This window comes from Odocoileus virginianus, chromosome 8 (assembly GCF_023699985.2).
Source record: "Odocoileus virginianus isolate 20LAN1187 ecotype Illinois chromosome 8, Ovbor_1.2, whole genome shotgun sequence".
NCBI lineage: Eukaryota > Metazoa > Chordata > Mammalia > Artiodactyla > Cervidae > Odocoileus > Odocoileus virginianus.
This window is the reverse complement of record NC_069681.1, coordinates 14004127-14030747: the sequence shown is the minus strand read 5'-3', so window position 1 is coordinate 14030747 and position 26621 is coordinate 14004127.

Sequence of the window (26621 nt, the reverse complement as noted above, 5' to 3'; positions counted from 1 at the left end):
GCTTCCATGTCCTGGCTATTGTAAACAGTGCTACAATGAACACTGGGGTACATGTCCTCTTTCAATTCTAGTTTCCTTGGTGTGTATGCCCAGCAGTGGGATTGCTGGGTCCTATGGCAGTTCTATTTCCAGTTTTTCAAGGAATCTTCACACTGTTCTCTATAGTGGCTGTACCAGTTTGCCTTCCCATCAACAGTGTAAGAGGGTTCCCTTTTCTCCACACCCTCTCCAGAATTTATTGTTGGTAGGCTTTTTGATGGCAGCCATTCTGACCAGTATGAGGTGATACCTCATTGCGGTTTTGATTTGCATTTCTCTAATAATGGGTGATGTTGATCATCTTTTCATGTCTTTATTAGTCATCTGTCTGTCTTCTTTGGAGAAATATCTGTCTGTCTTCTTTGGAGAAATATCTGTTTAGTTCTTTGGCCCACTTTTTATTGTTTTTTTTTTGTTTGTTTTTCTGGTATTGAGCTGCATGAGCTGCTTGTATATTTTGGAGATTAATTCTTTGTCAGTTGTTTTGTTTGCTATTACATTCTCCTCTTCTGAAAGCTGCCTTTTCACATTGCTTGTAGTTTCCTTCATTGTGCAAAAGCTTTTAAGTTTAATAAGGTCCCATTTGTTTATTTTTGTTTTTATTTCCATTATTCTGGGAGGTGGGTCATAGAGGATCTTGCTCTGATTTATGTCAGAGAGTGTTCTGCCTTTTTTCCTCTAAGAGTTTTATAGTTTCTGGTCTTACATTTAGATCTTTAATCCATTTTGAGTTTATTTTTGTGTGTGGTGTTAGAAAGTGTTCTAGTTTCATTTTTTTACATGCGGTTGACCATTTTCCCCAGCACCATTTGTCAAAGACATTGTCTTTTTTCCATTGTATATTTTTGCCTCCTTTGTCAAAGATAAGGTGTCCATAGGTGCATGGGTTTATCTCTGGGCTTTCTACTTGTTCCGTTGATCCATATTTCTGTCTTTGTGCCAGTACCATACTGTCTTGATGACTGTTGCTTTGTAGTATAGTCTGAGGTCAGGAAAGTTGATTCCTCTAATTCCATCCTTCTTTCTCAAGATTGCTTTGGCTATTCAAGGTTTTTTGTGTTTCCATACAAATTGTGAAATTATTTGCTCTAGTTCTGTGAAAAATACCATTGGTAGCTTGATAGGGATTGCATTGAATCTATAGATTACTTTGGATGGTATACTCATTTTCACTATACTGATTCTTCCAATCTAGGAACATGGTATATTTTCCCCTCTGTGTCATTTTTGATCTCTTTCATCAGTGTTTTATAGTTTCCTATAAATAGGTCTTTTGTTTCTTTAGGTAAATTTATTCCTAAGTATTTTATTCGTTTTGTTGCAAGGGTGAATGGGATTGTTTCCTTAATTTCACTTTCTGTTTTTTTCATTGTTAGTGTATAGGAATGCAAGGGATTTCTGTGTATTAATTTTATATCCTGCAACTTTACTATATTCATTGATTAACTCTCCCTTCTAACAAGATCTCTCTCATGATAATGACTATAAAAATTCAGGGCTAATTCTTTTTTAATAAAAAAGTGTACTTTGTTTTTTTTAAACGTTTTGTTTTGTATTTGAGTATAGCCTATTAACAATGTTGTGATAGTTTCAGGTGAACAGCAGAGGGATGCAGCCATACATATACATGTATCCATTTTCCTCCTATCTCCCTTCCCATCCAGTAACTATTTTTAATAAAGCCTATCAGTTGAATACCTGAATCAATCATGGAGACTGAGAAATACCACCTCTGTTTTCATCACTATTGTTGGGACTGTACAGTGAGTTTGACTTCCTCTTATGGTTACCAGCTAGAGACTGTTTCCCTGAAAGGAGGGAGGTTTACCTAAAAATAAATGAGTTTTAAAATTCTTTATCCTAAAACTTGTCTAAATTGCAAAATAAATCACTCAGGAGATTCAGTGAATTTTTTTGGCTCTGAGAGCTTCTATATTTACCTCTTCTGGAATGCTGTGTCCTTGGACTCTTAAGCCTTGTTCATTTGTTTCTGGTTCCAATGTTTCAGAGGACTTCGTGGCCCTGTTTTCCAGACCTGAGTTAATTGGAGAGTTAATGATTTGAGCAAGAACGTGGAAGCCAAGTTGAATTTGGGGGTGAAGGCTACCGTCTCTGTTCCACTTCAGCAGACAAGAAAGTCTTTGTGATGCTTTGTTGATGATATTTTTACATAAGCGGATGTTCCCTATAGCAGAGGAGAGGGCGGAAGAGCCTGTAACCAGATCGTGTGAAGCTAAGATGAGGACAAAAGCTCCTTTATCTCCTTGCACTCACTTAGCCTAGGAAGACCCAAGGCCTGAGCTCTGAGGTCGTCGCTGCAGTCCTAGCAGGCATTTGAACTAAACAGGAAAGGATGAGGGTTTACCCACTCAGCCTCAGTCATGATTTACCATTAGCATGTGCTTCTCAGATGGAATTCATAAGCACCTTGAATACTTTATCCTGCCTGTTTCTCATTCCAGAAATTCTTTAGTTAGGTATTTTCAAAAGTTTCTTTCTTTTGAAGTCACATGACCCAGGCTACTAGACAATGCTCACTAGTTCACGGTTTCCATGGCAACCAACTGAAGGAGCATATTCAAGTCCATCCACAATAACCTTAATGAAAATGGCGTGGCATCACTAAAAATAGGTGTCCCTTCTCTGCACCAGAGTTAGGTTCCCTATGCTCCCGATGACCATCTCTAAAAAAATGCTTTGCTCTACATCACAAGTGCAGTGAATTTCATTGTCCCTTGTTTCCTGTATCTCATTAAATTATTGTCTTAGTAGGAGGGAACTGCTTATATCAACCACTTTGTGGACTGGGGAAATGGTGGGCCCAGACCCACCTCTAGGCAGAAGCTGCTACCTGAAGATTCCAGCCAATTGTTATATTTTGGAAATTTAAGGTCAGTGTTACTGATTCTTCTGATTTCATTTATAAGGAAGAATCAGAAATTAGGAAAAAATTTCTTCCTAATTTAAAAATTCTGGCCATGAATTCATATTAAATATATATGTATGTATGCATGTCTGTACAGCCAGACTGAGTGAAACAAACCATACATATGTATAGTCAGGATGCAGCTTGACAATACACATGGTAAAACCATCAGGCCACTGGTTTGAGTCCTATATGTAGGACATTCTTAGAACCGTATGTTAGTCTAGAATGAACTAGGTACTGACCTTTGGTTTTTAAATTTTCTCACAGAAAGCAGACTTCAGATTTGCAGGTATGATGTCAGGGATATATTGAGAACCACTGGAGAATCCAAGAGATGAAATGTATGAGGAGGATCTGTTTGATCAATATTGGGAGGAATTTATTGAGAATCAGAGGTGCTGAAAATAAGATGGAGATATACCAACCAAAAGCAATACTAGAACCTTCATAAGGTCTTAGATTTACCTAAGAAAAGAACTAAGAAAAAAATTATTTTCAGCACAATTGCAGAAATTTAAATAGAGACTGCATATTAGATGGTAATTAATCTTCTGGTCCCATCACTTTATGGCAAATAGATGGGGAAACAATGGAAACAGTGACTTTATTTATTTTTTTGGCTCCAAAATCACTGCAGATGGTGACTGCAGCCATGAAATTAAAAGATGCTTGTTCCTTGGAATGAAAGCTATGACCAACCTAGACGGCATACTAAAAGGTGGAGCCATTACTTTGCCAACAAAAGTCCATCTAGTCAAAGTTATGGTTTTTCCAGTAGTCATGTATGGATGTGAGAGTTGGACTATAAAGAAAACAGCACCGAAGAATTGATGCTCTGGTATTGTGGCATTGGAGAAGACTTTTGAGAGTCCCTTGGACAGCAGGGAGATCAAGCCAGACAATCCTAAAGGAAATCAGTCCTGAATATTCATTGGAAGGACTGATGCTAAAGCTGAAACTCCAATACTTTGGCCACCGGATGCAAAGAACTGACTCATTGGAAAAGACCCTTATGCTGGGAAAGATTGAAGGCAGGAGGAGAAGAGGATGACAGAGGATGAAATGGTTGGATGGCATCACTGACTTGATGGACATGAGTTGGAGCAAGCTCTGGGAGTTGGTGTTAGACAGGGAGGCCTGGCATGCTGCAGCCCATGGGGTCACAAATAATTGGACACGACTGAGTGACTGAACTGAACTGAATGTTAATTTCTTAGATGTGTGTGTTTGTTGCTCAGTTTGGTCAGTCTCTTTGGGATCCCATGTACTGTAACCTGCCAGGATCATAGGTCCATGGAATTTTCCAGGCAAGAATACAGGAACGGGTTGCATTCCCTTCTCCAGAGGATCTTCCTGACCCAGTGATTGAACCCTCATCTCCCGCATTGCAGGCAGATTCTTTACTGTCTAAGCCACCAGGAAGGCTTAATTTCTTAGATATGTGTGATAAATAGAGCTGTGGTTATAAAGGAGAGCATCTTTATTCATTGTACTAGTTCAGCTTTTCTGTAGATTTAAATTTTTTTTTAAGGAGGAGAAAAGTAAGCTTTCACATGAGTTAAGTTGTGAGCTTACTGACTTGAGAAACACTGGAGTTAATTCATTCAGTGGCTTTGGTTTGGAGTGTTGATGCAGTGGCTGGCTACCTGGGCCCTCATAGATGACTTTCAAATCCCTTATTAAGGATCTGCTAAGAGCAGGACCCAAAGGTGCAAATATAGAATGCTTTTAATTTTCAGTTCCTCAAGTTATCCATTTTTGTCTCCTTACTTAAATGAGACAATTTATAGAAGTCAATTAGTAGAGTTCTAGACACATGATAGGCAAATGTCAAATGTTATTTTTCTTTTCATTAAAAAAAATAATAAAGCTTACCTATGGTCATATTTTGGACCAAGTACTGTACCTCAAAGTATCAACATTTCACAAAAGAAAAAAAAAATACTAGGAGCACATCTCAGGGTGGAGGAAATATTTTCAATTCCTATCCAATTAACACCTATCCAAGTGAGTTTTCATAGTTAAATTCAGGAAATAATTTCACACTGACACTTGAGATTTTTCAGAGGTACACTTGTCCTTAGACCCCGCTTAAGAAAAAATTAAAAATAGCCATTTTCTTTTTTTCTGTCTGCCTCTGGGCAGTCCTTCCTGGACTTATCCTTCCCAGAGAATATTTGTTTTCACTTCTTTTACCCTTTCAGATTTTATCTGTTGCTTTTTAGGTTCACTTTCTCTCTATTTTAGGAAGTCTTAGATTTCCAACCCCACTTTTTCCTGTTGTCTTTAATGCCTTCAACTGATGGACACACTTAAGTTTCATCAATTCATTTCATTCCTTCTATCTTATCAGCAACATTGACTTTAAAATGGGCTTAGTCTTTAAAATGATCTTTGAAATGTAGTCTTTTCTTTCACACTGACCATCACCCTTGCCACATGGTACTTTTAATAGGATTTAGTGCATTTTTAAGGTGCTCTTGGCCATGACATCAAAATTGATGTTACAATAAAAATGTCATAAGCTTTTGATGCCTAAATAACTTTTACTGGCTATTTCAATGAGTCCAAGAGATTCAGACACACAAAATCAGCAATCAAAATTTGCCCAGAGGTCTTAGTGACTGGCTCGAAACTGAATCTGTTAGCTATCTTAGAAAAACATCCCTTTTAATCTGGCCTTTGAGATCTTCACCCACCACACCTCCCAATGATAAGAGAAGTTAATAGAGTTTGCACACTTTTTGTGTATTAGAGAATGAGAACACTGTCTCATTTGTTGTTTGTTGTTGTTTAGTTGCTAAGTCAATGTCTGACTCTTTTGCGACCCCGTAGAGGGTAGCCCGCTTGGTTCCTCTGTCTGTGGGATTTCCCAGGCCAGAATACTAGAGCTGGTTGCCCTTTCCTTCTCCAGGGGATCTTCCTGACCCAGGGATGAAACCGCATCTCTTGCATCTCCAACATTGGGAGAAGGATTCTTTACCACTGAGCCACCAGGGAAGCCCTACTGTCTCATTTAGTTGTATAAAAAATCTAGGAGGTGAACACGATTATTGTCCTCTTTTTACAGAATACTTTTACATCCATCTAGCCCTCTGCCCAGTGTCCCACACAAATATGTGACACATCTGGGATGAGACCCTTCCTAAGAGCCTCTGCTCCCAGGCACTGTGCTCTGTGGTCTGGTGGCCTTGAAGTCGTAAAGAAGCAAAGGAAGAAGAAGCCGGATTGCTGACTAGCAGTCAGGCTGGCCAGTGTGACTCCTAAGGGTGCAGGATTTGTCTCCTTACCTGAATTTTTTATTCAGTTATCCTGTAACTCTATTTAGCTAGGATGGAATGCAGTTCATTCTTTTCCACTAAGGTTGAGTAGCTCGGGGTCAATTGATTTTTTTTAAAAAGTATGATATTAGCATTGTGTTCATGATTTTTTTTTTTGTGTTCATGATTTTTAAAAAGTATTTGTCTTCTCTTTTAAGGGAGTTGAGTTGAAATGATGTGGCGTCTGGGGCTGGCTTCAGAATCATTCATTTGGTGAAGGAGAGGGGAATGGGTGATACTGTAAAGGAGATAGTATTAGATCTACAGTATTGTTGTAATTGGGTGATGGGTAGATGGAGTTTGTGAAAGTACTCTATTTTTGTGTACATATGAAACATCATAATAAAACTTTTAAAATATTTCTGGGGCACTTCAGTTGTCTCCTGTAAGGATGTCATTACTCTTCAAGTTCCCTGGTTAATTATGCAGTAGTCCCTCTGAATCCTCGAGGATTGGTTCCAGGTACCCCAATGGGTATCAAACTCCTGGATACTCAAGTCCCTTATGAAGATGGGGTAGTATTTGCATGTTACCTACACACATCTGTCTGTATACATTAAATCATTTCTGAATTATATATACCTAAGGCAATGTAAATGCTATGTAAGTAGTTGCCAGTGCTCAGCGAATTCAAATTTTGCTTTTTGGAACTTTCTGGAATTAAAAAAAATATATTTTTGATCTGAGATTGGTTGAATCAGCAGACAGAGGGCTGATGGTATTTTGTTTTCTTCCTTTTTTAAAAAATTTATTTTTATTTATTTTTTAACCTTTGTGCTGGGTCTTCATGGCTGTGTGTGGGTTTTCTTTAGTTGTGATGAATGGGGGCTACTCTCTAGTTGCAGAGTGTGGGCTTCTCATTGCGGTGGCTTCTCTTGTTGCAGAGGATAGGTTTTAGTTGCTCTGAGGCATGTGGATCCCGAGCCAGGGATCGAACCAGTGTCCCCCGCATTGACAGGTGGATTCTTAACCCCTGGACCACCAGGGAAGTCCTTGCTTTCTTTATCAGAAATTCACGTAAAGATTGCCATCATTTAAGAGCAGCATTCATTTAGGCATTTTCCTTGTGGATTTTCTTTTCAATTTTCTGTGATAAGACTTTAAAAAGCTTGGTTATTATAATGCAGATTTTCCTAATCCTCTTCCCATTTACCTTTTTATTAAAACAAAATTTGACTGACTGTTAACACAAGCTTCCCCCTCTTGGTGTCTTCGATTCTCTAACACATTGTTTTCTTTACAAATAGGTTTTGTGCAGTTAATTATGACATGAGCTGGTATTTTTTTTTTCTACAAGGATCCTTTTTCAGAAGGATTGTGGTGTTCCAAGCTTTAGGAGACTGTTGATTCCTTTTCATTATTATGAAACTCCAGTGACTATGATGTGTCTTGCCTCTGAGACAGAGTTATATTAAGTAAGTCTTACTTAAATAGAGCTCAGGTTTAAATGATGGTCTTACCTATTTGTGCATTCTTTCACTAATTTGTCAATGAAAATTTTAAATACCTACATGTATTGATACTATAAAGAACAGCTTGCTGTCTTGAATACTAGTATTTTAGAGGAATTTTTATAAAATATTACTTTATTTTTTTTTCATTTATTTTTATTAGTTGGAGGCTAATTACTTTAAAATATTGTAGTGGTTTTTGTCATACATTGACATGAATCAGCCATGGATTTACAAGTATTCCCCATCCCGATCCCCCCTCCCACCTCCGTCTCCACCCAATTCCTCTGGGTCTTCCCAGTGCACCAGGCCCGAGCACTTGTCTCATGCATCCAGCCTGGGCTGGTGATCTGTTTCACCCTAGATAATATACATGTTTCAATGCTGTTCTCTCGAAACATCCCACCCTCACCTTCTCCCACAGAGTCCAAAATCTTGTTCTGTACATCTGTGCCTCTTTTTGTTTTGCATATAGGGTTATCATTACCATCCTTCTAAATTCCATATATATGTGTTAGTATACTGTATTGGTCTTTATCTTTCTGGCTTACGTCACTCTGTATAATGGGCTCCAGTTTCATCCATCTCATTAGAACTGATTCAAATGAATTCTTTTTAATGGCTGAGTAATATTCCATGGTGTATATGTACCACAGCATCCTTATCCATTCGTCTGCTGATGGGCATCTAGGTTGCTCCCATGTCCTGGCTATTATAAACAGTGCTGCGATGAACATTGGGGTGCACGTGTCTCTTTCACATCTGGTTTCCTCGGTGTGTATGCCCAAAAGTGGGATTGCTGGGTCATATGGCAGTTCTATTTCCAGCTTTTTAAGAAATCTCCACACTGTTCTCCATAGTGGCTGTACTAATTTGCATTCCCACCAACAGTGTAAGAGGGTTCCCTCTTCTCCACACCCTCTCCAGCATTTATTGCTTGTAGACTTTTGGATAGCAGCCATCCTGACTGGCGTGTAATGGTACCTCATTGTGGTTTTGATTTGCATTTCTCTGATAATGAGTGATGTTGAGCATCTTTTCATGTGTTTGTTAACCATCTGTATGTCTTCTTTGGAGAAATGTCTGTTGAGTTCTTTGGCCCATTTTTTGATTGGGCCATTTATTTTTCTGGAATTGAGCTTCAGGAGTTGCTTGTATATTTTTGAGATTAATCCTTTGTCTGTTGCTTCATTTGCTATTATTTTCTCCCAATCTGAGGGCTGTCTTTTCACCTTGCTTATAGTTTCCTTTGTTGTGCAAAAGCTTTTAAGTTTCATTAGGTCCCATTTGTTTATTTTTGCTTTTATTTCCACTATTCTGGGAGGTGGGTCATAGACGATCCTGCTGTGATTTATGTCGGAGAGTGTTTTGCCTATGTTCTCCTCTAGGAGTTTGATAGTTTCTGGTCTTACATTTAGATCTTTAATCCATTTTGAGTTTATTTTTGTGTATGGTGTTAGAAAGTGTTCTAGTTTCATTCTTTTACAGGTGGTTGACCAGTTTTTCCAGCACCACTTGTTAAAGAGGTTGTCTTTTTTCCATTGTATATCTTTGCCTCCTTTGTCGAAGATAAGGTGACCATAGGTTCGTAGATTTATCTCTGGGCTTTCTATTCTGTTCCATTGATCTATATTTCTGTCTTTGTGCCAGTACCATACTGTCTTGATGACTGTGGCTTTGTAGTATAGTTTGAAGTCAGGCAGGTTGATTCCTCCAGTTCCATTCTTCTTTCTCAAGATTACTTTGGCTTATTCGAGGTTTTTTGTATTTCCATACAAATTGTGAAATTATTTGTTCTAGTTCTGTGAAAAATACCGTTGGTAGTTTGATAGGGATTGCATTGAATCTATAGATTGCTTTGGGTAGTATAGCCATTTTGACAATATTGATTCTTCCAATCCATGAACACAGTATATTTCTCCATCTGTTTGTGTCCTCTTTGATTTCTTTCATCAGTGTTTTTTTTTTTTTCCATTTATTTTTATTAGTTGGAGGCTAATTACTTTACATCATTACAGTAGTTTTTGTTATACATTGAAATGAATTAGCCATGGATTTACATGTATTCCCCATCCCAGTCCCCCCTCCTACCTCCCTCTCCACCCGATCCCTCTGGGTCTTCCCAGTGCACCAGGCCCGAGTGCTTGTCTCATGTACCCAACCTGGGCTGGTTATCTTTTTCACCCTAGATAATATACATGTTTCAATGCTGTTCTCTTAAAACATCCCACCCTCGCCTTCTCCCAGAGTCCACAAGTCTGTTCTATACATCTGAGTCTCTTTTTCTGTTTTGCATATAGGGTTCTCGTTACCATCTTTCTAAAGTCCATATATATGTGTTAGTATACTGTAATGGTCTTTATCTTTCTGGCTTACTTCGCTCTGTATAATGGGCTCCAGTTTCATCCATCTCATTAGAACTGATTCAAATGAATTCTTTTTAATGGCTGAGTAATATTCCATGGTGTATATGTACCACAGCTTCCTCATCCATTCGTCTGCTGATGGGCATCTGGGTTGCTTCCATGTCCTGGCTATTATAAACAGTGCTGTGATGAACATTGGGGTGCACGTGTCTCTTTCAGATCTGGTTTCCTCGGTGTGTATGCCCAGAAGTGGGATTGCTGGGTCATATGGCAGTTCTATTTCCAGCTTTTTAAGAAATCTCCACACTGTTTTCCATAGTGGCTGTACTAATTTGCATTCCCACCAACAGTGTAAGAGGGTTCCCTTTTCTCCACACCCTCTCCAGCATTTATTGCTTGTAGACTTTTGGATAGCAGCCATCCTGACTGGCGTATAATGGTACCTCATTGTGGTTTTGATTTGCATTTCTCTGATAATGAGTGATGTTGAGCATCTTTTCATGTGTTTGTTAGCCATCTGTATGTCTTCCTTGGAGAAATGTCTGTTGAGTTCTTTGGCCCATTTTTTGATTGGGTCATTTATTTTTCTGGAGTTGAGCTGGAGGAGTTGCTTGTATATTTTTGAGATTAATCCTTTGTCTGTTGCTTCGTTTGCTATTATTTTCTCCCAATCTGAGGGCTGTCTTTTCACCTTGCTTATAGTTTCCTTTGTTGTGCAAAAGCTTTTAAGTTTCATTAGGTCCCATTTGTTTATTTTTGCTTTTATTTCCACTATTCTGGGAGGTGGGTCATAGACGATCCTGCTGTGATTTATGTCGGAGAGTGTTTTGCCTATGTTCTCCTCTAGGAGTTTTATAGTTTCTGGTCTTACATTTAGATCTTTAATCCATTTTGAGTTTATTTTTGTGTATGGTGTTAGAAAGTGTTCTAGTTTCATTCTTTTACAGGTGGTTGACCAGTTTTCCCAGCACCACTTGTTAAAGAGGTTGTCTTTTTTCCATTGTATATCCTTGCCTCCTTTGTCGAAGATAAGGTGAGCATAGGTTCGTGGATTTATCTCTGGGCTTTCTATTCTGTTCCGTTGATCTATATTTCTGTCTTTGTGCCAGTACCATACTGTCTTGATGACTGTGGCTTTGTAGTAGAGTCTGAAGTCAGGCAGATTGATTCCTCCAGTTCCATTCTTCTTTCTCAAGATTACTTTGGCTATTCGAGGTTTTTTGTATTTCCATACAAATTGTGAAATTATTTGTTCTAGTTCTGTGAAAAATACCGTTGGTAGTTTGATAGGGATTGCATTGAATCTATAGATTACTTTGGGTAGTATAGCCATTTTGACAATATTGATTCTTCCAATCCATGAACATGGTATATTTCTCCATCTGTTTGTGTCCTCTTTGATTTCTTTCATCAGTGTTTTATAGTTTTCTATGTATAGGTCTTTTGTTTCGTTAGGTAGATATACTCCTAATTATTTTATTCTTTTTGTTGCAATGGTGAATGGTATTGTTTCCTTAATTTCTCTTTCTGTTTTCTCATTGTTAGTGTATAGGAATGCAAGGGATTTCTGTGTGTTAATTTTATATCCTGCAACTTTACTATATTTGTTGATTAGTGCTAGTAATTTTCTGGTGGAGTCTTTAGGGTTTTCTCTGTAGAGGATCATGTCATCTGGGAACAGTGAGAGTTTCACTTCTTTTCCTATCTGGATTCCTTTTACTTCTTTTTCTGCTCTGATTACTGTGGCCAAAACTTCCAAAACTATGTTGAATAGTAGTGGTGAGAGTGGGCACCCTTGTCTTGTTCCTGATTTTAGGGGAAATGCTTTCAATTTTTCACCATTGAGGGTAATGCTTGCTGTGGGTTTGTATGTTGAGGTATGGTCCTTCTATTCCTATGTTCTAGAGAGTTTTAATCATAAATGGGTGTTGAATTTTGTCTCCAGGCTATTTATCCGTAACTCCATTTTGTTTTCAATCATAAATCTCTGTATCTATTGAGATAATCATATGGTTTTTATCTTTCAATTTGTTAATGTGGTGTATTACATTGATTGATTTGTGGATATTAAAGAATCCTTGCATTCCTGGGATAAAGCCCACTTGGTCATGGTGTATGATTTTTTAAAATATGTTGTTGGATTCTGTTTGCTAGAATTTTGTTAAGGATTTTTGCATCTATGTTCATCAGCAATATTGGCCTGTAGTTTTCTTTTTGTGGCATCTTTGTCTGGTTTTGGAATTAGGGTGATGGTGGCCTCATAGAATGAGTTTGGAAGTTTACCTTCTTCTGCAATTTTCTGGAAGAGTTTGAGTAAGATAGGTGTTAGCTCTTCTCTAAACTTTTGGTAGAATTCAGTTGTGAAGCCATCTGGTTCTGGGCTTTTGTTTGCTGGAAGATATCTGATTACAGTTTTCATTTCCTTGCTTGTGATGGGTCTGTTAAGATCTTCTATTTCTTTCTGGTTCAGTTTTGGAAAGTTATACTTTTCTAAGAATTTGTCCATTTCTTCCAAGTTGTCCATTTTATTGGCATAGAGCTGCTGGTACTAGTCTCTTATGATCCTTTGTATTTCAGTGTTGTCTGTCGTGATCTCTCCATTTTCATTTCTAATTTTGTTAATTTGGTTCTTCTCCCTTTGTTTCTTAATGAGTCTTGCTAACGGTTTGTCAATTTTGCTTATTTTTTCAAAAAACCAGCTTTCAGCTTTGTTGATTTTTGCTATGGTCTCTTTAGTTTCTTTTGCATTTATTTATGCCCTAATTTTAAAAATTTCTTTCCTTCTACTAACCCTGGGGTTCTTCATTTCTTCCTTCTCTAGTTGCTTTAGGTGTAGAGTTAGGTTATTTATTTGACTTGTTTCTTGTTTCTTGAGGTAAGCCTGTAATGCTATGAACCTTCCCCTTAGCACTGCTTTTACAGTGTCCCATAGGTTTTGGGTTGTTGTGTTTTCATTTTCATTCGTTTCTATGCATATTTTGATTTCTTTTTTGATTTCTTCTATAATTTGTTGGTTATTCAGAAGCATGTTATTTAGCCTCCATATGTTTGAATTTTTAATAATTTTTTTCCTGTAATTGAGATCTAATCTTACTGCACTGTGGTCAGAAAAGATGACTGGAATAATTTCAATTTTTTTGAATTTACCAAGGCTAGATTTATGGCCAAGGATGTGATCTATTCTGGAGAAGGTTCCGTGTGCACTTGAGAAAAAGGTGAAGTTGATTGTTTTGGGGTGAACTGTCCTATAGATATCAATTAGGTCTAACTGGTCCATTGTGTCATTTAAAGTTTGTGTTTCCTTGTTAATTTTCTGTTTAGTTGATCTATCCATAGTTGTGAGTGGGGTATTAAAGTCTCCCACTATTATTGTTATTATTAATTTCCTCTTTCATACTCGTTAGTGTTTGCCTTACATATTGCGGTGCTCCTATGTTGGGGGCATATGTATTTATAATTGTTATATCTTCTTCTTGGATTGATCCTTTGATCATTATGTAGTGTCCTTCTTTGTCTCTTTTCACAGCCTTTATTTGAAAGTCTATTTTATCTGATATGAGTACTGCTACTCCTGCTTTCTTTTGGTCTCCGTTTGCATGAAATATTTTTTTCCAGCCCTTCACTTTTAGTCTGTATGTGTCCCTTGTTTTGAGGTGGGTCTCTTGTAGACAGCATATATAGGGGTCTTGTTTTGTATCCATTCAGCCAGTCTTTGTCTTTTGGTTGGGGCATTCAACCCATTTACATTTAAGGTAATTATTGATAGGTGTGGTCCTGTTGCCATTTACTTTGTTGTTTTGGGGTTCACGTTTATACAACCTTTCTGTGTTTCCTGTCTAGAGAAGATCCTTTAGCATTTGTTGAAGAGCTGGTTTGGTGGTGCTGAATTCTGTCAGCTTTTGCTTGTCTGTAAAGCTTTTGAATTCTCCTTCATATCTGAATGAGATCCTTACCGGGTACAGTAATCTAGGTTGTAGGTTATTCTCTTTCATTACTTGAAGTATGTCCTGCCATTCCCTTCTGGCCTGAAGGGTTTCTATTGATAGATCAGCTGTTATCCTTATGGGAGTACCTTTGTGTGTTATTTGTTGTTTCTCCCTTGCTGCTTTTAATATTTGTTCTTTGTGTTTGATCTTTGTTAATTTGATTAATATGTGTCTTGGGGTATTTCACCTTGGGTTTATCCTGTTTGGGACTCTCTGGGTTTCTTGGACTTGGGTGGCTATTTCCTTCACCATTTTAGGGAAGTTTTCAGCTATTATCTCCTCGAGTATTTTCTCATGGCCTTTCTTTTTGTCTTCTTCTTCTGGGACTCCTATGATTTGAATGTTGGTGCATTTCACATTGTCCCAGAGACCTCTGAAGTCGTCGTCATTTCCTTTGATTCTTTTTTCTTTTTTCTTCTCTGCTTCATTTATTTCCACCATTTTATCTTCTAACTCACTTATCCTATCTTCTGTCTCTGTTATTCTACTGTTGGTTCCCTCCAGAGTGTTTTTGATCTCATTTATTCCATTATTCATTTTTAATTGATTTTTTTATTTCTTCTAGGTCCTTATTAAACATTTCTTGTATCTTCTCAATCTTTGTCTACAGGCTATTTATCTGTAACTCCATTTTGTTTTCAAGATTTTGGATAATTTTTATTATCATTATTCTAAATTCTTTTTCAGGTAGATTCCCTATCTCCTCCTCTTTTGTTTGATTCGGTGGGCATTTTTCATGTTCCTTTACCTGGTGGGTATTTCTCTGCCTTTTCATCTTGTTTAGATTGCTGTGTCTGGAGTGGGCTTTCTGTATTCTGGTGGTCTGTGGTTCCCTTTTAATGTGGAGGTTTCACTCAGTGGGTGGGGTTGGACGATTGGTTTGTCAAGGTCTCCTGGTTAGGGAAGCTTGCGTCAGTGTTCTGGTGCGTAGAACTGGATTTCTTCTCTCTGGAGTGCAATGGAGTGTCCAGTAATGACTTTTGAGATGGGTCTATGTGTTAGGTGTGACTTTTGGGCTCAGGGCTATGTTCCTGCATTGCTGGAAAATTTGGGTGGTGTGTCTTGCTCTGGAACTTATTGGCTCTTGGGTGGTGGTTGGGTTCAGTGTAGGTATGGAGGCTTTTGGATGGTCTCTTTTTACTTAATGTTCCATGTAGTCAGGAGTTTTCTGGTGTTCTCAGGTTTGGGGCTTAAGTCTCCTGCCTCTGGATTTCAGTTTTATTCATCCAGTAGTCTCAAGACTTCTCCAACTATACAGCACTGATAATAAAACTTCTAGGTTATTGGTGAAAAGATTCTCCCCCGTGAGGGACACCCAGAGAGGTTCATAGCGTTACATGAAGAAGAGGAGAGGGAGGAAGGAGATAGAGATGAGCAGGAGGAGAAAAGGGGGGACTCAAGAGGAGAGAGACAGATCTACACAGGACTCTGTTCCCTAAGTGTTCTCTGTAGCCCAGACACCCACAGAGATTCACAGAATTGGATTGGGAAGAGAAGGGGAAGGGAGGAAATAGAGGTGTTCTGAGGTAGAAAATGGAGAGTCAAAAGTGGGAGAGAGTAATCAACACACTCTTGAGTAAAAATAGGTACTGAATATTTGATTCTTAGATGTCCAAAATTGATATCAAATACTGAAAAACAAGGATTAAAAATCTTGAGTAGAGGTTAGACTCTTAAAAATACAATATTAAAAACAAAAACACAAAAAAATCTTAGAAATATATATGAAGTTCAGTTTAAAAATAGGGCTTCTCCTTTTTTTTTGCAAGGTTATAGTGAAATGAAAATGAAAATTAAGTAGTAATAGAGGAGTAATAGAGGACTTTAAAAGAAAATAAGAGAAAAAAATATAACAGGAAAAAAATTTTTTTCCTAATTAAAAAAATAGTAAAAATATATGAAAATGAAAGTTAAGGAATAATGGGGAAGTAATAGGGAATTTTAGAAGAAAATTAAAGAGAAAAAATAAAAAAATAAAAAAAATTTCAAATTAAAATAAAAAATAAAAATGTATCTAGGAATTTCTCTGGAGCTGTTGCGGTCAGTGTAGGTTCAGTTCAATTTCAGATAGCTCCTCATTCCAGCTTACACTTCTCAATATCTATAGGCCCCTTCCGGTGTAGTCGGTGTTACCTACAGGGATTTTAATCTGTTACACCGGTCCCTTTTGAAGCGGTTCCCTTTGTTTATTTGGCTTCTGTTTGCTGGTCTCTTCTAATTTCCACCCTGACACAGGCAGGCGGAGGTGGTCTCTTGTTCAGGTTCGCTGGTCCAGTCGCGCTGCGGGGAGGGAGGGGCGCTGCAGACAGATACCGCTGTGTGTGGGGAGCCCTCGCAGTGTTCCGGCCACACTGGGTTTGCCCCGCTCACGGGTGTGTGCTCTCCCCGTCTACACTGCCCAGGCTCCCGGCTGCTCTATAGGGAGTGGGCCCTGTGTTGCATGCGGTTCCAGTTTTTGGGTACTACACAAAAGCACAGATTTGGTTGGGCCTGCATTTTGTGCCTTCCCCACCCGAGCAGCTCAGGCAGCCAGGAGCTTGACGGGCGCACTCTCCCCGGGTGCGGTGCGCCTTCTCCCCTCTGCGGTCCCAGCCTCAGTTTCCGCGCGCCAGTCGGGTGCGTGCGCCTTGTGTCTATTCTCGGGAGCTGGCCTCTAGCTGCAACCCTCCCGGCGGATGTCGACCATCCAGAATCTCAGGAAGTCTTTGGTTAGAAACTGGAGGCCTTTTGCAGTTTAGTGGGGGGTGCCATCTCTGGGGCCAAGTTTGCCCCTTTCCCCTCTCCCCTGCCTCCTGCCTCTGGCTGGGATGGGCCGGTCTGCCTCCGGCTAGGTCCTCTCTGGAATTGCTCAGTCCCTTTGTTCTGCGAATGGCTGGCAGGTTAATTCTCTTTCTCTCTCCCTTGTGATCCCACAGTTTAAGTTGCTATCTCAAAGCAGCTCCCTCCGATTGCCCTCAGGGCACTCAGGCCCGGTCCTTACCCTAAGCAATGACGCCCGCTCCTCTCCATTCTGCCCCCATTTGCTGGTGGTGGATGCGGGCCTCTGGGGTACTTTTCTGCTGGGAGTTGCTTTTAGGCACGTAATCTGTGAGTTTTGTTTATTTTTCCTCCCAGTTAGGTTGCCCTCTGAGATTCGAAAACTTCCCCCAGACCCGCCCGTGAGAGGGTTTCCTGGTGTTTGGAAACTTCCTCTATTATGGCTCCCTTCCTGGAACAGGTCTCCGTCCCTAGCTCTTTTGTCTCTCTTTTTATCTTTTATATTTTGTCCTATGTCCTTTCGAAGACGATGGTCTGCTTTTCTGGGCGCCTGATGTCCTCTGCTAGCGGTCAGAAGTTGTTTTGTGAAGCTTGCTCAGCGTTCAAATGTTCTTTCGATGAATTTGTAGGGGAGAAAGTGATCTCCCTGTCCTATTCCTCCACCATCTTAGCTCCTCCACTAAAATATTACTTTAAAAAATTGTAATTATAATGAAACTAGATTTAAAGCCACAGCCAACATTGGTGGAATTCTATTCTTTACATTTTCATTCTTTAAATTCTATTCTTTACATATATAAAGTTTACATATCTTTTTCAGTAACATGCACCCAATTGCATGTTTAGGAAGACAGGATTTATTCATTCATTCATTCACTCAACCAATAATTATGGAGGGCCTAGGGTATGCCTGATATTTTTTCAAGATCTAGTAATACTTTGCTGAACAGATGAAATCCCCTGCCTTCTGGGAGTTTATACTCTAGTGGAGAATGTGAATAATAAGTAAAAAAACTCATACTTGGTGTATCAAACAGCAGTAAATGAGCAGAAACAAGTAGGGGAGGGTAAAGAAACACTTCCGTGCTGAAAGGCCTCCCTGATGGCTTTGAGAGAAGAGCTGAAAGAGTAAGGGGCTTGCCTGGATCAGAAGGCTATACAGTCCATGGTAACCCTCTGGCCTAGGTAAAAATCTCAGGAACATCATTCACAGCCTGTTAATTACCACCCATTCCATTGCTGTTTAGAATTGGAAAAGGCTGGCCCAGTGGAAAGTACAAAAGCTTTTGACATCGGGCAGACAAGTTGGAATCCTGTTCTACCATCTAATACCTGGGTGACCTTAGCCAGTAACTCAACTTCTCTGAGCCTCTCCTTTAGAAAAACGGCAATTAGACTGTACATCCCAGTGTTATAGGAAGCTTAAATCTAGTAATGGATAAACACGTGTGCAGTGTCCACTTTACAGAGCTGGGAAGAGCTGTGCGGTGTTCAGGCTTTTCTCCCGTTAGAAACCGCTTGAATGGCATTTATAGCCAAGCAGCTCACCAGTAATGAGGCCACAACCTCCAGGGCTGGAGTGAGGAGGAAGTACCAGGAGGGATGGGTGGGGGGCAGAACCTGACTCCCACCTCACTCACTTCCAAGTGTGAGTCCGGTAGGTGTAATCCACCACGTTGGATTCTTTCCCCTTCTGTGTCGCTTGGCTATTTAAATCTAGGGATTGTTTTCTGCATTTAAGCATTTAAAATTATACATGATTTCTGAGGAGATCCCAAAGACACGAAAGGTTTCACCCACCCGAGCTGAGTCCTGAATACTAATGAACATCTCAGCTGTCATAATTGCAGAGTCCAGCCAGCGTTGTTAAAGGATTACGGTCGGGACCCTAGAACCAGAATATTCCATTCCATTCACTTCATGAGGAGATCTCTTGACTGGCTGCAGTAAAATCTCACATTCGTAGAACACTGAGTTTTGTTTTTGTCACACGAACTTGAATTTTAACAGTCCCAGTCTCTCTTTAAAAAAAAGATTGAATTAATTAGTTGATTTATTTTTGGTTTCTCTGGGTCTTCACTGCGGCACTTGGGCTTTCTCTAGTTGCCCTGCGCTGGGGCCACTCCGCAGCCATGGTTCCCCGGGCTTCTCATCGTGGTGGCGGCTTCTCTTGTTGCAGCTCCCGGCTCCAGAGCTGGGCTCCACGGTTGCGGGACACAGGCTTAGTTGCTTTGCAACTAAGTGGGATCTTCCTGGATCAGGGATCGAAGCCGTGTCCCTGCATTGGCAGGTGGATTCTTATGCACCCTACTACCAGGGAAGTCCCCGAGTCTCTTTCTGGCTGACTTATTTCCTGAAGAAGGGGTCCACACAGCTGGGATGGGGGCGGGGGAGGCGGGAGGGGTGTGCTCCCCCCAAACCCCAGTGGCATCCCTCCTGAGGGAAGATCATGTATCCTGTCATTCTGTACCCTTCTCAGCATCTTTCTAGAGATATAGGGGCACCCTGCACCCCCAGCGTGGAAGAGTGTCCCCCACCTCGCCCTTCTGAATAGCTTCCCCAGTTGGCAGTATTCTGATGTAGCTTAAAAAGACATCTGGCACCCAGATCTATACCCAGTTCCCAAGTAAAGGATGGGTTTACCATGGATCTTTTCGCCCCAGGTATGTCTTGGTTGATTGTGTACTTAGGACTCTGCTGATAGGAGTTTTAGCGGGCTCGCTCCTTGGAACCTGAGGTCCAAGGATTTTGGACATGGCAGAGTAGGGGGCACTAAATTTCCCATCACATGTGTGTTAGAGGATGGAACCTTTTTCCCTTAAGTATTACAGAAAAGGATAGAGCTTTCCTGGTGGTGCTAGTGGTAAAGAATTTGCCTGCCAATGCAGGAGACATAATCGACCTGGGTTCGATCCCTGGGTGGGGAAGATCCCTTGGAGGAGGGCATCGCAACCCACTCCAATATTCTTGCCAGGAGAATCCCATGGACAGAGGAACAAGTCGGGGAGTCTATAGTCCATGGAATCAAAAAGAATTGGATGACTGAAGTGACTTAGCATGCATGCATACCCAATTAGAGTCAAGATACACATTTAAATACATACATAAATTGTTAAAAAAAAAAAAAAAAAACAACCTGAAGATGTTCCTGAACAGTTTTCTCTTGCAATTTGTCCTGGAGGGGCAGTGTCCTGAAGCCACAGCCAGCATGAACAGGGCTGGGCAACTGAGGAAACTATGACTTATTCCACCTGAGCCTGTGATCAAATTTCCTGTGAAGTCACATGACGATTTCATATAGGTTACTGTTGAGAAGAGATCTTCAGAGACTCAATGGGGCTCCAGTACTGTAGAAAGGGAGACACATTAAAGATTAAAAATTCTACATTGTAAATATATTTATGAAGGGCATTATGCTAAGTGAAATAAGTCAGACAGAGAAAAACAAATACTATATGATATCACTTATATGCGGAATCTAAAAAATACGACAAACTAGTGGATATAACAAGAGAGAAGCAGACCCACAGACACAGAGGAAAAAACTAGTGGTTACCAGTGGGGAGAGGGACGGGAGGAGAGGCAATACAGGAGTAGGGGAAAAAAGGATTATTATGGTATTATACAAAGTCATGTGTGTGTGAAATTTTTGAAAATTGTAAAGCACTATAGAATTTAAAGAATCTTTCATTTGATTAAAAAATATTTTAAAAATATATATTAAAAAAATCATAGTTCCTTCTTTTTTGATTATAAAAGTATTGTATGTTCATTAGGCAGATCCAGGTTTTGTGAGCCACAGAACTTATACAATTTGGGGCTACTTCTTTAAGGAAAAGAATGATAAATCAGGAATATAAAATGAACTATGATTTGATTATTGATTTTGAAGAAGCCCATGCAAGTATGGTGGAACAGGCAATGGCACCCCACTCCAGTACTCTTGCCTGGAAAATCCCATGGATGGAGGAGCCTGGTAGGCTGCAGTCCATGGGCTTGCTAAGAGTCGGACATGACTGAGCTACTTCACTTTCACTTTTCACTTTCATGCATTGGAGAAGGAAATGGCAACCCACTCCAGTGTTCTTGCCTTGAGAATCCCAGGGATGGGGAGCTTGGTAGGCTGCCATCTTTGGGGTTGCACAGAGTCGGACACGACTGAAGTGACTTGGCAGCAGCAGCAGCATGTGAGTATGGAGCCTGAAGCTTATGCTTCATTAGCTTTACGTCCAAACTGACCCTGGGAGTTGATACAGAAAATTAAGTCAAATCACATTTAACCTCGCTTCTTTCACTTAACATGTTTTAGAGGTTCATCCATGTTACAGGGTGTTTTTCTCCTGCAGTGCAGGAGACCTGGGTTTGATTCCTGGGTCGGGAAGATTCCCCTGGAGAAGGAAATGGCAACCCACTCCAGTATTCTTGCCTGGAGAATCCCACGGACAGAGGAGCCTGGAGGGCTACAGTTCATGGGGTCTCAAGAGTTGGACATGACTGAGCGAATAAGCACACACAAATATCCCAGAGGCTGTGTTAACTCTCTTTTGTTTCTGTTTTAAATAACAGTTTTGTTAAGATAAAACTCACATACCATTCAGTTCACCTATTTAAAGTGTACAGAGTTAGTGGTTTTCAGTATGTTCAAAGTCACGTAGCCATCACCATGATCCATTTCAGAACATTTTCATCCTCCCAAAAAGAAACCCTGTACTCATTAGCCATTGCTTGTCATTTCCTCCAACTCACCTAGCCCTAGGCAAAAATTAATCTACTTTCTGTCTCTATAGATTTTCCCATTCTGGAAATTTGCTATAAATGGAATCATGCAAAATATGGTCTTTTGTGACTGGCTTCTTTGACTTAGCATGTTTTAGAAGTTCATCCATGTCACAGGGTGTGTCAGTACTTCATTTTTATTGTTTAATAATATTCTATTGTATGGATATACTGCACTTTCATTAGTTGATGTGTTAATCTTTTAAATCCCCTGTAGACACAACTGATAGAATCCTTAAAGAAGGGGAAAACCTAGGCTCGTTAGTGTCATCTTTAGTTTTCTTTCTCCTGTTCCCTCACTCATTGCCCTCTCTGACACTTTGGTGTAACAGAAATTAAGAGGCACTGCTGCTGAATGGGAAGTCATTATCATCATTGTGGCAAATGTTACTGGGAGTTCAGAATTCATGGACTTAAGACAGGCACTGCCTGCAGGTGGGATTTGGCAAGGACGGGGACCAGACCCAGGCATCGCTAATGTCCTTTCCTGGGAGTGATGGATAACAAGTTTGGGGAAGATGGTTGTTGATGTTGTTGTTCTTCAGCCGCTCAGTCATGTCTGATTCTTTGTGACTCCATGGACCATAGCACGCCAGGCCTCCCTGTCCATCACCATCTCCCAGAGCTTGCTCAAACTCATGTCCATTGAGTTAGTGATGCCATCCAACCATCTCATCCTCTGTCATCCCCTTCTCCTCCTGCCTTTAATCTTTCCCAGCATCAGGGTCTTTTCTAATCAATCAGCTCTTTGTATCAGGTGGCCAAAGTATTTGAGCTTCAGCTTCAGCATCAGGCCTTCCAATGAATATTCAGGACTGATTTCCTTTAGAATTGACTAGTTTGATCTCCTTGCTGTCCAAGGGACTCTCAAGAGTCTTCTCCATCACCACAGTTCAAAAGCATCAATTCTTTGGCGCTCAGCCTTTTTTATGGTCCAGCTCTCACATCCATACATGACTACAAGAAAAACCATAGATTTGACTAGATGGACCTTTGTTGGGAAAGTAATGTCTCTGCTTTTTAATATGCTGTCTAGGTGAGTCACAGCTTTTCTTCCAAGGAGAAAGCATATTTTAATTTCATGGCTGCAGTCACCATATGCAGTGATTTTGGAGCCCAGGAAAATAAAGTCTTTCACTCTTTCCATTGTTTCTCTATCTATTTGCCATGAAGTGATGGGACCGGATGCCATGATCTTAGTTTTTTGAATGCTGAGTTTTAAGCCAGCTTTTTAATGCTCCTCTTTCACCTTCATCAAGATGTTTTTTAGTTCCTCTTTGCTTTCTGCCATAAGGGTGGTGTCATTAGCATATCTGAGGTTATTGATATTTTTCCTGGGAAAAATGAGGTCTCAAACCTGAGGCACCCTGAATGGGCAGGAGGTTTGGAGTTGGGTTGCCTCTTTGCCTCCACCTTTGAAGCTTGTAATTATGCTCATGACTTGGGGAATGGAATTTATGCTCAAGCCTAGCTGGAGCTCAGGGCTTTCTGGAGGATGCTGGCTTTATTACAAGGCCCTAGGGCCAGAAGATGCTGACCTTTGGACTACTTGCTACCGTGGTCTGAAAGACACCGGGTGCTTCTGAGTAGGTGACTTCTTACTGTAACAGAGAACAGATTTCCCCCCTAGCTTCCACCCTCTTATGTCTAGGCTGGGCCTGAGATTTAAATTGACACAGGCCAGATTAATAGGAGACAAGCATATAGATATTTGAAGTTAATTTTTTTTTTCTCTCTGCACCGTGAGCCACATGAGATCTTAGTCTCCTCACCAGGGGTTGAACCTGTGGCTCCTGAAGTGAAAGCATGGAGTCTTAACCACTAGACCACCAGGGAAGTCCCCTGATGTTAATATTCTCATGTAGCAGGGAGCTTTCAGAGAAATGAAGTGAAGACCCAAAGAAGGAGACAGGCCTGAGAGCTTATATGGCATTTCCACAAAGAATGATCAATTTTGGAACTTGACAAGACAAAGGAAGAAAGGATTTGGGTTGGGGCAATAAATTGTGGGAGAGTGACTAGGAACTAGAATGGGGGAAACTTACGGAAGATACAGGTTGTTTCAGTAGGTTTGTTTGTAGAGATCTATTTCAGTGTTGACTCCAAGTCTCCAGTGATAAGAATGCTCTTGCCCTGGTGCAGAGATGTCAAGGGAAATTTTATGCACTGATTTTAGGTGGAATGGGGGAGTTCAGAGAGCCCCATTCTTCCCCTGCAAGATTTGGTGAGGTATAATTTAGAAGACACACCTGCAGGGCTGCTCTTACCAGAGCAGTGACTCTTGTGTGGGGTGCATACTAGCTTCCCTTCCAGGCTGGATGATCCCCCTTCATTCTGAAGCCAGGTCCCCACTCATCCACTTGCGGTGGAAATCTTCAAATAAGTAAATTAGAGAAAGACAAATATCATATGACATCATTTATATGCAGAATCTAAAGTTTAAAAATTATACAAATGAAGGTATTTACAAAACAGACTCATAGACTTAGAGAATGAGCTAGTGGACACCAGGAGAGAAAGGCCGGGGGAGGGATAGATTTGGAAGTTTGGAATAGACATGTATGTGTGTGTGCGTGCTCAGTCACTTCATTCGTATCTGACTTTGCGATCCTATGGACTGGAGCCCGTCAGGCTCTTCTGTCTGTGGGATTCTCCAGGCAAGAATACTGGAGTGAGTTGCCAGGCTCTCCTTCAGGGCATCTTCTTAATCTAGGGATCGAGTCTCCTTCGTCTCCTGCATTGCAAGCAGGCTCTTGACTCCTGAGCCACGGAGGAAACCCATGATGTTTACACTGTGGTATTTAAAATGGATAACCAACAAGGACCTACTGTCTAGCACAGGGAACTCCACTCAATGTTATGTGGTAGCCTAGATGGGAGGTGAGTTTGGGGGAGAATGGATACATATATGTGTATGGCTGAATCCCTTCCCTGTTGACCTGAAACTATCACCTTGTTAATCTGCTGTATTCCAATGCAAAATAAAAAGTTAAAAAAAAATAGGTAACAATGACCTACTGTAAAAAAATCATCAAATGATTATTGAAATAATTTACTAAGTCATATTATTATTCTGATTCATGATTCGTTACTAATTAGTCATTAAAAAAATTTTTTTTATGTGGACCATTTTTAAAGTCTTTATTGAATTGGTTACAATACTGCTTCTGTTTTGTGTTTTGTTTTTTTGGCTGCGAGGCATGTGGGATCCTAGCTCCCCAACCTGGGATTGAACCTGTGCCCTCTGCATTGGAAGGCGAAATCTTAACTGCTAGACCTCCAGGGAAGTCCTTGATCAGTCATTTAAATCCCACTCTGAAGACAGTGATTGATGAGAAACTGATTTTCAAGAATAAAAAGAAGTATAAGGAGAAGGAATGGATAAAAGAACAGGAAAAAAATAGAAGATCAAAGGGATGTTAATGAAGAGAAGAGGGGGACAGGTGTTGAGAAGACCAGATGTGGCTTTGCTCAAAGAAGCACACTTGTAGAGTCCTGCCATTCATTCTGGGACTCAGTTTCCCTCCCTGTTTTCCTCTGGGGCCTCCTTGCTTTCAGTTTGAATGGACAAGAGGTGGAGATAGGGCAACCGGGTTGTTCATCACGCGTCCTTCATTCCAATGGAGTTAACCTTGAGATAAGGTTGTTGGTTTTTTTTTTTTCATAAAGGGAAAGAAAAACACTCTCACAGCAGGCAGTCGTTTGCTCTGGAGGCTCCTGTGGTTTGAATTTTATCAGTGGGCAGGTGAATAGATTAGACTTGTACCTGGGGGCTCGTGATGCACAGTGGGTTCGGAGGGCCCAGTTATGGAGTTCAGAGCACTGTTCTTGGGCAGTAATTGGTGGGAGGAGGGGGAATCCCTTGTCATCTGGTGCGTTTGTGGTGTTGGTCTTGCCATTCTGTTCCTTCTTACTTTTTTACCTTTATCCCTGGTTTTCTTCAGGGCCTGGGCAGAGGGTCCTCCTGAAAGCACAGCCCACATGGAAAGTGCCTGAGAATAAATCTTTACGAAAGATTAAGCATATGAAGGCACCTGGTACGCATGTTGGTGATCCTTCAAGGATCACTCTATAGGGAAGGAGAGGCAGTGGTGTTCTATGACAGCAGGGAGATTTGCACACGTCACCGGCTCCTCACTCCACCTCCCGGATCATCCCCATCGCCTCCCCCACCCACCTGGAATTAGAGGCCTGGGTGCCTGCAGCTAGATGTTTCTGTCTAGCAGAGCACAGTACTCCTGGTTCTGTTCTGCAGCCCCGGGTTTACATCCCTCCACCTCCCGCCCCTACAGACAGTAGCCTCCCTAAGGCTTTATCTCTGTGTCTCTGGCTTCCCAGGTGGCTTGGCGGTAAAGAATCAGCCTGCAAATGCAGGAGACACAGGAGATCCAGGTTCAATCCCTGGATCTGAAAGATCCCCTGGAGTATGAAATGGCCACCCACTCCAGTATTCTTGCCTGGAAAACTCTATGGACAGAGGAACCTGGTGGGCTACAGTCCATGGGATCACAAAAGAGTCAGACACAGCTGAGCAACGGAGCACACACACACTCTGGAACTTAGCACGGTGCCTGTCACTTGGTTCATGTCTCTTTCAGATTTTTCAGTCTGCACCAGGTTCACTAAGTGTCCTCATTTATAGTAATACTTAATAAAAATCTGTGACATCACTTTACAGACAAAGGTCTTTATGGTCAAAGCTATGGTTTTTCCAGTAGTCTGTATGGATGTGAAATTTGGACCATGAAGAAGACTGAGCACTGAAGCACTGCTTTTGAACTGCGGTGTTGAAGAAGACTCTTGAGAGTCTCTTGGACAGCAAGGAGATCCAACCAGTCCATCCTAAAGGAAATCAACCCTGAATATTCACTGGAAGGACTGATGCTGAAGCTGAAGCTCCAATACTTTGGCCACTTGATGCAAAGAGCCTACTCATTGGATAAGACCCTGATGATGGGAAAGATTGAAGGCAAAAGGAGAAGGGGACGACAGAGGGT